General features: G+C 40.4%; 1 long non-coding RNA gene across 1 annotated transcript in view; it reads left to right on the forward strand.

Annotated features, from left to right (window-relative positions):
- LOC102496229 (uncharacterized) overlaps window positions 1-16981 on the forward strand; it is a 96582-nt gene that overhangs the window by 24209 nt on the left and 55392 nt on the right. Inside the window, exon 4 of the long non-coding RNA XR_336703.2 lies at window positions 1460-1518. This is a non-coding gene — a long non-coding RNA (uncharacterized LOC102496229). The remainder of the gene's footprint in view (window positions 1-1459; window positions 1519-16981) is intronic.

The raw sequence follows: 16981 nt of genomic DNA on the forward strand, positions 1-16981 counted from the left end.
CTTGCTTCTCACTGAGGATTTCAGGGCCTGTCAGGGTCTGTGGTCTGGGAGATCAGAGCCAGCATCTGGGACTAGCAGCAGTAATGATCAGTTTAGATCCTAAGGCAGAGTTTTCCCTATCTTGTGACCTCTGCTGTGGGTCACTGGTTGAAGGCTTCCAGGTGTTTGTAGCTAAAGATCAAGGCAAAAAAACTCAGGGATGTATCTGGTTCCTGAGGAAGGCTAGCAGCAATATGGAGGGTAAGGACCTCAGGGAAACTCTTACACCCAGCCTTTCCTTCCAGCGCAGTGCTGGAGTTAGTGCTGTGGGGAGTGACTTCCTCCTAGGAGCCAGGCTGTCAGCTTCCAGGCCTCTTTCATGTGACATCTGCTCTAGCAGCCAGGAGCTGGGTCACAAGCTTCCTTTTTTTCTTGCCTTTGTGCAGGGTGGTCTGGAGGCAATGAGGAAGAGGATCAAGGGAGGCTGAATACTGTGTATGCAAAGTTTAAGTGATGTCTTCGGGGCTTGGGAAAATGTAATTCTGTTTGAGCAGTTTGTTGGCCATTTTGCAACTCATCCCCCTGAATTAGGGACCGAATGAAGTCATTAGTCTCTAATCAAAAGCAGCTAATCAGGAGTCAGTGGGAGCTCCGCCAATTAATCGCGGCTGGAACCCAAAGAGTTGTACTCAACGCTGGATGAATAAAAGTAATGAAATTAAGTATCAGTGCTGTGTAATACTGCACAACTTCAAGAACGGGTTATGGGCAGCTCTTTCTGCTATAAAAGAAATAGACTCGATGACAAGTCATGGGTGAGCTGAGAAGTGGCTTTGGAGCTTGCCCTAAGCCATTTGTAAATCGAATTGTGTGTAAGCCAGTATGCAAAGGAAGGCAGAGGTTGATTTTAGTAGGAATGATAATATAACAAAAATGTCTCTTTTATAGCATTTAAGTAATTGATAATTGGATTTTTTGCTGATGTGTCATTATCTGCATGTAAATAAAAAAGCAAATAAACAAACAAAAACAAAAAATAGATCTTTTCTCCCAAACCCAGCACAAAGCCTGGCCCAGGATTGCTGACAATAACACGTATGGTAATTTCCTTGACTGAGCCAATATGCAGTGTATTCTGGATGAACAAAAATCTCATTTTGTGTACTGTAATGGTTTATACTGAATGAATGTAAATAAATAAAAAGAAAAAAGAAAAGAAATTTAAATTAAAAATAAACAATTATGGATTAATTTAATTAACTTGCACAAAGCTAAAATTTGATTTTTTTTTTTTTTGCCTCCAAAATTTGCACAACTTTCCCTATACCACTTAGGAAGAACAATTCAATGTTCTTATTTGGTTGGAATAAAAGTTGTTATCTGTGAGCAGTTTCAGGTTCAGAAATATTCACTTATTTTTAATTACAGTATTAGGTATTGTATAAAGTAGATTGTCATACCTGAACTTTCCGTTTCACAGGTGGAGAGACCAGGGCCAGAGAGTAAGTTGCCCAAGACCTCAGCAAATTTGTGACAGAGGTAAGACTAGAACTCAGGTTCTGTCTCTGAGACCTGCTGTTTCCCTCAGCTCCTAGACCTTTGCTTTCATTACGGACAGTCATCCTTCTTACGTGGTATTTCCTTTGTCCTTTGAGATTTCCGATTTCCAGAGCTCTTAGTTTGTCTACATTGGGATCAATTAAAGAATTGCAGAACTGTTGGTAGAGTGTATGCTGGAGTCCAGGGCAGTGAGTCTAGACCAGGAGAGAGGCAGGAGTAGAGGGGTTATCTGCACTCTAAGGTCTGTGTTAAAAAGAAGAGAGGATTCATTATTATTTCCAGGGCAATTTCTACAGTGATGTTCTGAATGAAGGCTAGGCTTTAAAATGACACAGGGGAAAATGTTGAGAGCAAGAACCGTGGTCAGAAGCATGTGTGAGTGAGTATGTATGTGCGTGAGAGAGAAATTATGCACAAATGTGGTTTATTTGTTATATTCTATGAGTGATTTTCCATTTAAAAGTAGATGCTTGATTCTATCACAATGAAAAAAAAATGGGATCGTTGGATAAGTCATGATGCATTTTTGCATAGAAAACAGGAAACTATGTCATGACCTTTTGATGACCCAAAAGATGCTTGGATTTGTCTGTATTATGTGTATTTGTGAAGGAGTTCATTCAAACATAAACATTTGTGAGGAGATGTATTCATTTACATGTCTACACATATTTTGTTTTTCTTTGCATATCATGTTTCTAGATTTCTGTCTTCTATGTTTGTGGGTCTCAGAGTCTGTTAGTGTGTCTTTATGAGTTGGTGTGTGCTGTTAGTTAGTGGGGTAGGATGTTTAGGCAAGGATATGAATGTATGCATTTAATAATTGAGGCCATCTCTGTGTTCTGGTGTGTGTGTGTGTGTGTGTGTGTGTGTGTGTGCATTTTGGAGTGATTGACTATCTTCTTGTGTTTTTGTGAGAAGAATTTAGTGCATTTTCTATATTTGCATGTATGTATGTGTCCCTGGAAATGGTATATTTTGCTGGAGACCATACAGTATATGTTTGAAAGTTAAGGTCACTGTGTAATTTGTCATCCAAATGGGACATATTTGAGAATAAAATGTATGTGTGTATGCAAGTATGTCTATGTCTGTGAGTGGACTTTTATATGTATTTAATTTTGTGTGGGTTACTGGTGTCAGGAATTCATAAGAGAAACAGAAAAATAGGAGAAGCCATTAAATTATTTAGTTCTTTCTTAGGTTGTAGGCTCATAACAGATTTTAGATTAGTAGATAAGAACAGGTCAGTTCCAAAGAGATGTGCTTTTTTTTTTTTAAGGGAAAAAATAAAAAAACAGATCAATGAACCAAGAAAAGAGGCCATACATATCTAGTGATGACAAAAACCCACATGATTTAAAAAAAAAAAAAAGAAGTGAGAACAGTCAGTGAGGAAGGAAATGTGAACTACATTGTGCTAGAAAGTGTCTTTCATGTACAACATCCGCTTTGCTGTGTCCTCTTTATCCCTCCTGCCTTGTTCCCCATGAGTTACTCTGGTTTGTGAGGACCAAGATAGCTAAGACCTTTCATCCTCTTACCTCCACAGTTTGGAAAAATAACTCAGTGTGACCTCCATCAGGTAAGAGACAGAGGCTGGGAAGTGTTGGCTGTTTTATTTAGGGTGAGTTGGAAAAGAAATCCCAGGGCTACTTCTAGCATCCTCACTCCTTTCGAAAGTGTAGCTCTGACTCCCTAGTCTACACGTGGACCTCCCGGAGCTGGGAAATTCACTTGTTCAGCTCTCACTGGGTTTGCGGAGTGTAGTGGAGAGATTGGAATGAATGCTGCTTATCTTTCTAGTCTATCACAGGGGTACATTGATTGTCATCAGCCTCATCCCTCAACCACTCCTTTTTCAGGTACAGTCTACATGCTCAGTGCAGTGAAGGATCTGCTACTGCTTCTAAATACGGTAATAGTAATAGTAGTGTAACACATAGTCCTGCAGGGTAGTAGATTAAGCATGGCTGAAAATTCTTTGCCAACCTCCCATGGAAAGGTGGAATGTAATTGCCTCCTTTTGAATCTGGGCTGACCTTCCTGACTTATTTGAACAAGAGAATGTGTCAAAAGTGATTTCCTGCAACTTCTGAGGCTATCTTCTAAGAAGCCCTGTGGCTTCTGCTCAAGCCTCTTTCCTTTTTGGGAATAAAGTCATGACTCTGAGAAAAGCCTAAGCCACATGGAGAGACCACCCTGGCCTGTCAGATTTTCATGAGCGTCTGGTCAACAGACTGAGCCAAGTGGCTGGCTGACAGCTAACATCCTTTTCTTGCTCAAATGACATCTACCCCAGGTGCCAGATGAGCAAGTAAAATGTCATCCTGGAAGTGGATGTTCTAGTGCCGCGGTACCCATCCCTGGACCGCAGACTGGAACCAGTCCATGGCATGTTAGGAACGGCACCACACAACAGAAGGTGATTCACAGACTATGAAACTTTAACAATATTTACAGCCACTACCTTTGCTCACATTACTTCTGGAATTGCACCTCCTGTCAGATCAGCAGAGGCATTAGATTCTCATAGGAGTCCCTAGATGGGATCGTTTAGTGCAGGTAAACAAGCTCAGGGCTCCTATTGATTCTCCACTATGGTGAGTTGTATAATTATTTTGTTATATATTACAATGTAATAATAGTTACAATAAATGTAATATGTTTGAATCATCCCCAGACCACCACCCCTCCTACCAGTCCATGGAAAAAATTGTCTTTCAGGAAACTGGCCCTTGGTGCTAAAAAGATGGGGGACTACTGTTCTAGTTAGTGCTATAGGTCCGAAGATAGATCTTCTAGCTGAGTTCTTATAATGTACAGAATAAAAAGAGTTGTTTGACTGCATGGCATTTTGGAGTAGTTTCTTTCATAACAACATAAAATTGTTGTCTCCATTTATTATACACCAAATGTCCACAATCTATGGAAGAAACTGAAAGACTGGAAGATAGAAAAGCATGTGAATAATTGCAGATACTAGAGACAGCGTGGGAGGAGGGTGGGAAATAGGGCAGGGGGCGAGGAAGGGAATTAAGGGAGAAAAGAAAGAAGCAAAATGATTTGTTGGTGATAATGTGTATGATAGAATATCTTAAACTGGACTAGGATACAGTATATTCATGCTAGAAAAATTCATTTGGAAGCTGTAATGATATACAGTGATCAAATGTATAAAATAAATAAACAAACAAAATTGGAGTAGTATTACTAGAAATAGCTACCATATATTGACTGATGATTGTTAAAGCATATTCTTAGAGATTTTTTGAATATATGTACAATGCAATATTTAATACACATATATATGAGTCTTACAAATTATATGGAAAAACAGAAGTAAAGTACATGCCTATTTTGGTGCAAGAAGTTTGAAATCTGTGCGTAGTTTTTTCATTATAAATGTTTTCTGTAAACTTCTTGAAGCCCCTTATAGTTTATATTATCTTCACAATAATCTACAAGCTTCGAAGCATTTTTTATTCTTTGTATAGATCAGGAAGCTGAAGTTAGGCCTTTGTCTCTGATCACATAGCTAGCAACTGGCAGACGTGCATTTAGACCAGGACTTTTTCTACACTGCCTCTCTCCCTTGTAGCTCTGTGGTTTTGTTTATGACAATATCGATGACTGGAACACACAGTTCTGCTTGGAATCTCCTTACCACTCTCCCTACTTTACTCCAACTGACAAATTCCCTTTAATTCTTCATGGTCTAACTCTGTATCTATGTCATACCCAAATCCATGTAGATGTCCCTCAGTAAGCCTATTAGCTGCATGTAAATAGGGAAGTAATTCAGCCCCCCTGAGGCCCAGTTTCCTCACCTGTAATATCAGTTAAAATGACTGCCTTACAGGTTGCTGTGAGGGTTAAATGGAGTAATAGATGCTAAAAATATTAGCTGGGGGGAGCTACGGTACTCACACTAGTCATAGCCGGTTGAACTGCAGGCTGAAAGGATGAATGCCCTAGACTACTCCGTGTCTCTGTGTGCATCTCTGGCTATGCAGAGTTGCCTGAGGCACACACTCATGCCTTCGAGGAGCTCCTAGTTCAGTGCAGTGAAAGGGCCAATATGTTAATGAGATTTAGAAGGTACTGGAGACACGGAGTGTTTAAGCCTTAAAAAGGACAAGTGGGTCAGTACCTTTTCTTGCTCAAATGACATCTACCCCAGGTGCCAGATGAGCAAGTAAAATGTCATCCTGGAAGTGGATGTTCTAGTGCCGCGGTACCCATCCCTGGACCGCAGACTGGAACCAGTCCATGGCATGTTAGGAACGGCACCACACAACAGAAGGTGATTCACAGACTATGAAACTTTAACAATATTTACAGCCACTACCTTTGCTCACATTACTTCTGGAATTGCACCTCCTGTCAGATCAGCAGAGGCATTAGATTCTCATAGGAGTCCCTAGATGGGATCGTTTAGTGCAGGTAAACAAGCTCAGGGCTCCTATTGATTCTCCACTATGGTGAGTTGTATAATTATTTTGTTATATATTACAATGTAATAATAGTTACAATAAATGTAATATGTTTGAATCATCCCCAGACCACCACCCCTCCTACCAGTCCATGGAAAAAATTGTCTTTCAGGAAACTGGCCCTTGGTGCTAAAAAGATGGGGGACTACTGTTCTAGTTAGTGCTATAGGTCCGAAGATAGATCTTCTAGCTGAGTTCTTATAATGTACAGAATAAAAAGAGTTGTTTGACTGCATGGCATTTTGGAGTAGTTTCTTTCATAACAACATAAAATTGTTGTCTCCATTTATTATACACCAAATGTCCACAATCTATGGAAGAAACTGAAAGACTGGAAGATAGAAAAGCATGTGAATAATTGCAGATACTAGAGACAGCGTGGGAGGAGGGTGGGAAATAGGGCAGGGGGCGAGGAAGGGAATTAAGGGAGAAAAGAAAGAAGCAAAATGATTTGTTGGTGATAATGTGTATGATAGAATATCTTAAACTGGACTAGGATACAGTATATTCATGCTAGAAAAATTCATTTGGAAGCTGTAATGATATACAGTGATCAAATGTATAAAATAAATAAACAAACAAAATTGGAGTAGTATTACTAGAAATAGCTACCATATATTGACTGATGATTGTTAAAGCATATTCTTAGAGATTTTTTGAATATATGTACAATGCAATATTTAATACACATATATATGAGTCTTACAAATTATATGGAAAAACAGAAGTAAAGTACATGCCTATTTTGGTGCAAGAAGTTTGAAATCTGTGCGTAGTTTTTTCATTATAAATGTTTTCTGTAAACTTCTTGAAGCCCCTTATAGTTTATATTATCTTCACAATAATCTACAAGCTTCGAAGCATTTTTTATTCTTTGTATAGATCAGGAAGCTGAAGTTAGGCCTTTGTCTCTGATCACATAGCTAGCAACTGGCAGACGTGCATTTAGACCAGGACTTTTTCTACACTGCCTCTCTCCCTTGTAGCTCTGTGGTTTTGTTTATGACAATATCGATGACTGGAACACACAGTTCTGCTTGGAATCTCCTTACCACTCTCCCTACTTTACTCCAACTGACAAATTCCCTTTAATTCTTCATGGTCTAACTCTGTATCTATGTCATACCCAAATCCATGTAGATGTCCCTCAGTAAGCCTATTAGCTGCATGTAAATAGGGAAGTAATTCAGCCCCCCTGAGGCCCAGTTTCCTCACCTGTAATATCAGTTAAAATGACTGCCTTACAGGTTGCTGTGAGGGTTAAATGGAGTAATAGATGCTAAAAATATTAGCTGGGGGGAGCTACGGTACTCACACTAGTCATAGCCGGTTGAACTGCAGGCTGAAAGGATGAATGCCCTAGACTACTCCGTGTCTCTGTGTGCATCTCTGGCTATGCAGAGTTGCCTGAGGCACACACTCATGCCTTCGAGGAGCTCCTAGTTCAGTGCAGTGAAAGGGCCAATATGTTAATGAGATTTAGAAGGTACTGGAGACACGGAGTGTTTAAGCCTTAAAAAGGACAAGTGGGTCAGTAGTGGCATGGTGGTTAAAGCTCTGGCTCCCACATGGTCAACTGTAGTTCAAGTCCCAGACCCAGCAGCTTGAAAAACATGCTGGGCACATGTGCTTGTGTGTTCAAAATCCCAAGAGGAGTATGGAAAAGGGGTTGCAGCATGGTTATCCCCATGGGGATTGATTTCACACTCTCCCCTCCCCCTGTCTCTCTCCGGTGAGCCCATATGCCCTACGGGGGAAAAAATCTCAAATAAATAAATAAATAAATAAATAAATAAATGGTAATTTAGTCTTTTGGGGAGAGAGAATCATGTAAGATTTCCTAGAAAAATAAGGAGGGGTTAGTGAGTTGAAGAAACAGGAAAACCAGGCATTCCAGATAAGAAGAAGCTTAAACAAAGCTGTGAAGAAACCAAATATGGATGTATGAGGTAATTGGGTTCCTGAAGAGCATGGTTTGGGAGAAGGTGGTCTCAGGAGAGAGGCAGAGAGGCACTTAGAGAAAACTTTGATATCCAAGCTGAAGACTGTATCCCAGTGTCAGTGAGATACTGTAGAGGAGTGAGCGTAGTGAATACAGGTGAACCAGTCTGAATATTAGAACAATTGTTGTAGTGACTGGTTTCTTTCTTTCTTTCTTTCTTTTTTTTTTTTTGAGAGGTTTTTGCTATAGGGCACATGCGCTCGCCAGACAGAGAGAGACAGAGAGACAGAAAGTGAGAAATCATACACCCCCCCACCCCGCAGGGGGGATGGCCACGCTGCAATCCCTTCTCCTCCATTCTCTTCTCAGAATCTTGGGGACGCATGCACACGTGTCTGGTGTGAGTTTTAAGCCACCCGATCTGGGATGCAAACCACGGTCAACTACATGGGAGTCCAGCGACATAGCCATTACACTAACTGCTGGTCCCTGTAGTGACTGCTTTGGAAGGGGAAGCAGTGGAAAAGAGATGGACATGGAGAATTTTCCAAGGTTCTAAGAAAGGGTATTGGTGCTGTGAACCAAGGTCGTGACACTGGACTTGGGAGAGATGTCAAAGCACAAGGAAGAAGGAAATTTGGTGATTGACTGGCTAAGAGCAATAAAAGCGGGGAAGCATTTGAATGGCCTTGTGGCTTATGATTTGGGTGGCAGTTCTTGGTGGCAACTTAAAATCACTGAGAAGAGAATGCAGAAGGAGGGACACTCTTTTCCCCCTAAGGAGGTGGGGTACAGGAGGAAGGATGGACACATTGTAGGCTGTGTAGGTCACAGGCCCACAGGAGCATCAAACCTAGCAGATCTTTGCAAGCTGATCAACATCTGTGATGAAAACTGAACTCTAATTGCGCCAGACCCACTGTAGCATAATAAGTGTGGTTTTTAACATAATGCGCTGCTGGAGTGAAGTTGTCAGAAAAGCAGGAGGCGGAGAAGGTAATCTGTGAGACTTCAAAAAGATAGGATTGAAGCCATTTTATGTGGCTGGAAATGAGTCACTTGTCAGCAATGCCAATGTGCTGTCAGCTCCATGGGGAGAGATGAGGGGCACCCTGGGGAGAGGGCTGGCTCAGGTGTCAACCTCCAGTCACCAGAGGCCATGTGTGGGGTAAGAAGTGTCAGTCACATGGCATCCCTGTCCTGACCTGGGTTAGAGGGAAACCAGGGTCACAGCAGAGCTTTAGCCTTGTAACCAAGGAATCTTTTAACAGCCTCTGTCAGGAGGGAACTGATGTGCTCAGCATTCTCAGAGACAGGTAAGAGCTCCAAGTCCCCAGGGGATTTGCACTTTAAAGGAGCAGTGAGAGGGAAACACTTAAGAAAAAGGAATGGAAAGGTAAGGGTGGATTTGTCTTGGGCTGGTCCATGCCTGATGGTTAAGGAAACTGGATCCCACATGGCCGACAGCACAGTTTGAGTCCTGGACCCAACAGCTTGAAAAACCCATAGTGTGCATGAGCATGCATGTCCAAAATCCTAACAGAAGGGCAAGGGGTTATAGCATGACTACACACCCCACTGGGGAGTGTTTTTCGTTTCTCCTCTCTTTGTCACTGTCTCTCTCTGCCAAGAACATGCTCCCTCTAGCAGGAAAAAAAAAGAAAAATAAAGGTGGAAAGGAAGATGGGTAGCATAAGGGAGGAGAGATTTCTGAGTGAAGGGGCTGCCTGAGGTCACTGAGAGACTACTGTGTAGGTGAAGATCTCTGTTCTCTACCTAACTGCTAAGCTCAGGGGATCTCTGAGTCCAAACAGCTAGAAGCCATCCCAGGGACCAGAAGTTAGCGTAATGGTATGTTGCTGGACTCCCACGTAGCTGACCGCAGTTTGAGCCTCAGACCTTGTGGCTTAAACTCATGCCGGGCGCATGTGCATGCGTGCCCAAGATCCCGAGAGAATGAAGGAGAACGGATTGCAGCATGGCCATCCCCCCTGGGGAGTGATTTTTCGCTTTCTGTCTCTCCTTTTGTCTCTGTCTGTCTGGCAAGTGCACACACCCTATAGCAAAAAACTGTCCAAAAAAAAAAAAAAAAGCCATTACGGTAAGTGACGTCCTACTCTGTATACAAACACCCCTACTTATACCCTATTGCATTAGCTGCTGCTCCCCTCTCCCCATTATGTGCTTATCTATCACTGGGATACTTTCTTGGGTTATGGCAACAGACTCCTCCAAGCTGGTCTTCCTACTTACATTTCTCTGCTGTAATTTATTTCCTACACTGCGAACTGTTACCAGCCAACTAAGTCTGGCTTCTTCTTGTGGTCAATGAGATGAGAGGCAGAAGCTGGAGAAGAAGGGAGTTTCTTTCTGTAACCAGTAACAGAGCGAGAGTCAGCAAACATCATCAAATTGCCTCGAAAAGTTCATCATGCTTTTTGGTACTTATAGGTACAAGATAGAAACACCAGCAAATAATTACTCACTGTAATCAGAGTCAATGGCTTTCTCCTGAGTAATTACCCTGATTCCTTCAAATACCCACTCCTGCTTTCTCATCTGACCATTCCTCAAACAGATCTCCCTATAACTCAGCATTTGGTCAAATTGTTCTCAGAGGACCTTCTTAATTTCGAAAGGGTTGCAGTCCTGATCATATTTTTTTCTCACAATAATTTTGTGGTGCAGGAACTTTTCTTTTTATAGAGTTTCTTTTTCTTTTTTGCCTTAGGGTGTGCGCACTCTCCAGGAAGTGCGACAGAGGAGAGGAGAAGTGAGAAATCGCCCCTGGAGGACATGGTCATACAGCAATCCCTTTTCTTCCGTTCTCCTCCCAGGATCTTGGGCACGTGTGCACACACATGAAATAGCTTGAGTTTCAAGCCACTGGATCTGGGACTCGAACCATTGTCAGCCATGTGGAAATCCAACGATGTAACTGCTACGCCATCTGTTGGCCCTGCAGGAACTATTTTTATTTCCAATTTACAGAGCAGAATAAATATTAGAGATATAGAATGGTCAGTATTACAAAGCAAATATGAAAGGAAGAGTTAATATACCAGAAAATGCCTGTCTTATTTCCAAGCCAATATTCTTAACCATTATCCCACATTTATGGTAAAATAATTTGCAATGAGTACAAAATACCAGCACGTACAAATCATTCCTCACTGCAGTGAATCAGTCATTCACTTTCTCTCTCCTAATTATGCTGATTCTTTCAAATACTGATTCCTGCTTTCTCATCTGACCATTGCTCAAACTGATCTCCCCATGACTCAGCATTTAGTCAGATCATTCTCAGTAGAGGACCTTCTTAATTTCAAAATGGCTGCAGTCCTACTGGCCTGCTTTACAACTACTGTGATCATTTTAAACTTAAATAAAATCTCCTCTTTTCTCCTGCTCATGGTGTTCTTCCAGGCTGCATGCTTTTGTTCTACCAACCTGTAGGGTTTTAATCTCCAGCCTGGACAATTTCTCCTTTGTTCGTTGCACTCTGGTTCCACTTGCCCTTTTTAGTTCCTTGAACACACTGAGGGTTTGCCTCTCTGGAGATCTTTGTGCTTGTGAGTCTCTTCTTGCTTAATGGCTACTTGTCCTTCAGTTCAGCTTAAATATCACTTGTTCAGAGAGACTTCCTGATGCTTATTAAGTTGTTCCTCCTTTAACACATTTAAGCTATTCTGTCTCATAGCACTTTTTTCCTTTGTGAGTTATGGTTATCTTATTATTACTAAATTTATTAATTTCTTCCTTGAACATACATGCAAGAGAGAGGAAAAAAGAGAGGAAGAGAGAAAAGCAGCACCCCCAAGAGAGTCCTAGTTCAGTGGTCCACTCTCATTCTAGCCTGCCCCATATCATGGGCAAGAATGCGCTGGCTTACTCAGGTAGGCCTCTGGACTTGAACCAAGAACTCTCCCATGAAGGATTGACTCCCAGAACATTGTTCTTTACTGCTATAACAGAGAGTTGGCCCAATGCTTGTCTTTTTGCCATTGCACCTACACGCCTGAAAGTGTGCCTAATATAAATGTTCCACAGTTATGAGGAGCTACAAAAAGTTCATGGAAAGATGCAATTAAAGTAATTTGTGGTGTAAAATTTTGAAATCTGTGCCTAGCTTTTCCATAATATACCTTTCCATGAACTTTCAATTGAAATTTTTTTGAGAGATTTTTGCTACAGGGAGCGTGCACTTGCCAGAAAGACAGAGAGACAGAGTGACAGAAAGTGAGAAATCACCCCACCACCACCCCAGAGGGGATGGCCATGCCACAATCCCTTCTCCTCCATTCTCCTCTCGAGATCTTGGGCATGCATGCACATGCACCTGGCATGAGTTTAAGGCACTGGGTCCAGGACTCAAACCATGGTCGACAACATGAGGGTACAGCAACATAGCCATTACACTAACTGCTGGCCCCTTGCTCTTTTTTTTTTTCATAAACTTTTTGAAGATCCCTTATATTTGTAGGATGAATAATCAATGAGTAAATGAATAAATGGATGAATGAAGAGATCTTCTATAATACTGATGAGTATGAAAGTTTAAGACTTCGTGTACCAGACATCATGGAAGTACCACGTGACTCATGTAGGCAAGGAGACAGGCAGAAAATTAATAAAATTTTTCAACAAGTTTCCTGCCATTTTAAGCCCTGCTTCCCCTTCACACCTTCTGGACCAAAGTAGATTCAAGAGACTAAACTTGCCAAACATTTACCTTAGGCCAATGGTTCTAAAAGTCTCCTGAAGAGCGTATTAGAACCCAGATTATTAACTTCATCTCAGTGCTTCTGATTCAGAAGGTCTGGTGGGCTTTGAGAATTTATTTACCTTTCTGAAAAGTTCCCAGGTGACACTGATGTGCTATTTTGGAGACGACACCTTTAGAAAGTACAGTGTACATAAACTTTAGAAGTAGTGGCTGAATGATGGTGGAATGGTAAAATGCTACACTCTGTGAGGTGGACCCATATGGGAAGATTCTGGTTTCACATGTGGATACCTCTCTGTATATGTCAGGCACATGCATGCCCATGATCCAGGGCTAGTTAAAACTGGAGTGCACCTTGTAGAAGGTGATATATCTCTTTGTCTCTCTGTGGGTTTGTCTCTCATGCTCATGGATGAAGTAGATACATTTTAAACATCTACAGGATCAAGGACACTGCTTTTCACATCACTATTGTCACTAACAGATGCTATTACATAAATACATATACTGTTACCTAACTGGGTCGTTAGAAAAGTCATGATGCATTTTTATATAGAAAAACACATCATGACTTTTCCAATGACCCAATCGTGTATGCTGAAAATCTGGTGAAGACATGAAAGAAACTGGGTGGCTACCTGTGCCCATCATCCAGTTCTATTCCCAGAGCTAACTCTTCTGATCTGTTTCTATTCCATGTGAGATGATCAACACCATCACAAGCTCCACTCCTATCAACCACTTGACCTTCTCTAGATAGCTTTTATGTCCCACCCATCCTCCACCCAAAAAACACCATAGATCATTATTTTTCAGTTTCGACTAGTCTCAATGATACTTGATAAGTCCCTTCAAGTTACAGTGTTAACTAGTAATGTTACCTCTCTAAAGAGAAATTTTATTCTAACATCTTATTGAGATTTGTAGCTAAAGAACATTGATGAATAATGGTGATCAACCTACACTACACAGCTTTCTTGCTGAAATAAGCCTTCATACATATTATTAAAACTGTTGTATTTACTAAATCATACAGTTTTATAAAGGTTGTGGGATAAGTAATGGTAAGACAGCTGAGTAAAAATTATTTCTGTATTCTTTAGAAGTATTTACGTGCATAGTATTAAATGGCATGCTAATTATGATTTTTTTAATCTATCCTACAGGATATTGAGAAAAAATTTTGATACAATAAGTAATTTGTCAGTTACATATAAAAAATAAATGCATGCAATCATACATACATGCATGTATTCATACGTGTAGATACAGATAAAGATGACTGTGTATTTGTTTCTTCATGAAATTCTGTAATTACAGGGAACTTTTTTAACCTCAGCCCATTGAGTCTATATGAATTACATTATATTCCATGAAATAGGACCTACTACAATAAGCATTATCTGTTCTCATACATATTAAATTGTGTCACTTGTCACCCATTCATTAAATAAGTATTTAGTAAAATTTCCGAGGTACAATTTCTGACAGATCAAGCTGGAATCTATTGGGAGTTGAAGTGATTTTTTTCCCCCTTTGGTGGTAAAGCATCACAGTCCCTGAGCAATTTACCAGGTTGATTTAATTTAGAGTCGCTTCCATGCTTTTCTGTAGATCTACTCTAAATCTCTAGCTGAACAATGTTAGAAATTGATGAAATGTTCTACCCTATGTCACACATACACACAAAGTTCAATTTCAGCACTGATACTCTCATCTGCAGGCTTGATTCTACTTAGAGAAAATCAAATATTTTCTTTCCTCTTGAGTCAGGTAGGTGCATCTGACAGTAAGAAATGAGAGGAGAAGTGAGGCACTGAGCACATGCTATCTGCCAGGTGTCTTTGTAGGCTGTAATGATTGCACATCAACCCTGGGAGTTAGATATCGTTATTCCTTCCAGGAAGATTAAGCAAAAAACATAAAAATATTCTGGGAGTAAAGTTATATGCTTGAGGCTACACATCTAGCAAATGGCAGAGAATGGATTAAGACACAGGTCTGTTTGTCACTAAAAACCATGTGGCATGTTTGATCAAGGTCAAGGCTCACAGTAGAACCATTGATGGTGGCCGGATGCCAGCTATGGAAATAACAGTCAAAAACCATGAGGAGTCTGAAATGGTCTTTCAATTATATTCCTCCATTTGTTTAAGAAACTGTGCTTATATTTTCTCAAGTGAATTTCAAGATAAGGATTTTATATCACTTTTCAAAACCTTTTCTGAGATTTCTTTCTTTTTATTTTATTTTAGTTGGAGAATCCAACCCAGTTCCTCTCATCCCTAAACACTTCTCTGATTACACACTGGAATGAATTTCTTTATTCACTTATTATAGAATCCCATGTCTTTCATGTATCATCTAATAATTTTACTTTTTTTTTTTTGAGAGATTTTCATTGTAGGGTGCGTGCGCTCGCCAGACAGACAGAGAGAGACATAGAGACAGAAAGCGAGAAATCATCCCCCGGGGGGATGGTCACGACGCAATCCCTTCTCCTCCATTCTCCTCTCAGGATCTTGGGCACGCACGCACACGCGCCTGGCGTGAGTTTTAAGCCACCGGGTCCGGGACACGAACCGCGGTTGACTACGTGGGAGTCCAGCGACATAGCCATTACACTAACTGCTGGTTCCCTCATCTAATAATTTTCAACTTGATTTATACCTGTTTACTGTCTAGGAATATTAAGATTGATGAGAGAGGAAGCTGAACTTTTGGATGGAACCAGTGACACTAGCTCATTCAATCTCTGACCTCAAGTTAAGAGGGAGAAAGAAAATGAAATTTAATTAGTATTTCTAAAAAATTACCTCTCAAACTCCACTTCCTCCTCCATTAAATGAGAATACAAATTTGTCTATGTCTTCTTCATGGAGCTAATGTGAAGCTCACATGCCATAATAAAAGAGAGAGTGCTTTAAAAATATCCCCAGAGCATAAAACACGAGTAATTTTATCACTACTATTACTGGTAGGGCAACAACAACACAACAACAAGAATCCGTGAATCTATAAACTAAGCATAACAACAAAACAAAACTCCTCTTTAAGTAAACACTTTTAGCACACCACCCACAATGATCACATATGCTTTTCTGTGTTATTTTTGACAGAATTTCTGCTATCCTCAATTTATACACTTTAATATTTTAGATTCTGTTAAGATTTTAACAAGTGTTATCCTTCTTACATAGCTTTTCTAGTCAGTTACGATTAAAAGCAAAGTTATCAATGAGGATTGTGGAAAAACTGTTTAAACTATTCAAGAAATACCATTATTAAAGAGTTCATAAACTCTGTTTAGCCAGGTTCCAGCAGATAGCATGGTAATTAAGACACTGGACTCCCACATAGTCGACCATGGTTCGAGTCCCAGATCCAGTGACTTGAAACTCACATTGGGTTCATGTGCACACATGCCTAAAATCTCAAGAGGAGAATGGAGGAGATGGTATTGCAGCATGGCTGACTCCCCAGGAGGTGAATTCTCACTTTCTGTCTATCTCTGTCTCTCTGGTGAGCACATGTACCCTATAGCAAAAATTTCTCTCTCAAAATAAAAAATGTGTTTAGCCATATCCAATTGTTTGCCAAGAATATACAAATCATTCCTATTTATATTCAGCTCTTCATAACTCAATAAATTTGCATGTGCTAATATGTCCTTTAAAAATGAGCATAATCTTAACCCCTTTCTTCCCAATGTAGTAAAGTTAAAACATCTGTAACATTAGAAAGTTGGAATAGATGAGGAATAAAAACAACATGGCAAGTTGGTCCAACACTGTCCAACTCCTCATCCACTGGAGACATCACTTATGGATTATAGCACTTTCCTGCAGATGTAGGAAGTAGTCTCTTTCTTTTCTCACTGCTCTTCAAGCTTCTGCCAATCCGTTGTAGCTTTGCCATTGCAGGATCTTTTACATTTCATTGTTTAACTCTGACATTTTCCAAGTACAAAAATGCAATATATTTTCCTAACTTGTAAAATTCATTTTGTTAAAAAAAACAATCTGTGCCTAGTTTCTGGAAGGTGATGACAAATTTCAGCATGTATGCTGGTATTTCTCATTCTGTTGTCTTTTCGGTTCTCCATTCTGTGAATGGTACCAGTGTCTCTCAGTAGGAGGTGCCAAGTAAATGAAGCCGCCCAGCAGGAAACCCTGTTTGGCAATTCTAGCAAGGCTTGAAGAATTGGTTTCTTCATTAGTAACAACACAAGTTTTCTATCTGGTCAATTCACAAATTCTGGGCACTAATCTAATGGGG

Source organism: Tupaia chinensis, unplaced genomic scaffold, assembly GCF_000334495.1.
Source record: "Tupaia chinensis unplaced genomic scaffold, TupChi_1.0 Scaffold142001_1, whole genome shotgun sequence".
NCBI lineage: Eukaryota > Metazoa > Chordata > Mammalia > Scandentia > Tupaiidae > Tupaia > Tupaia belangeri.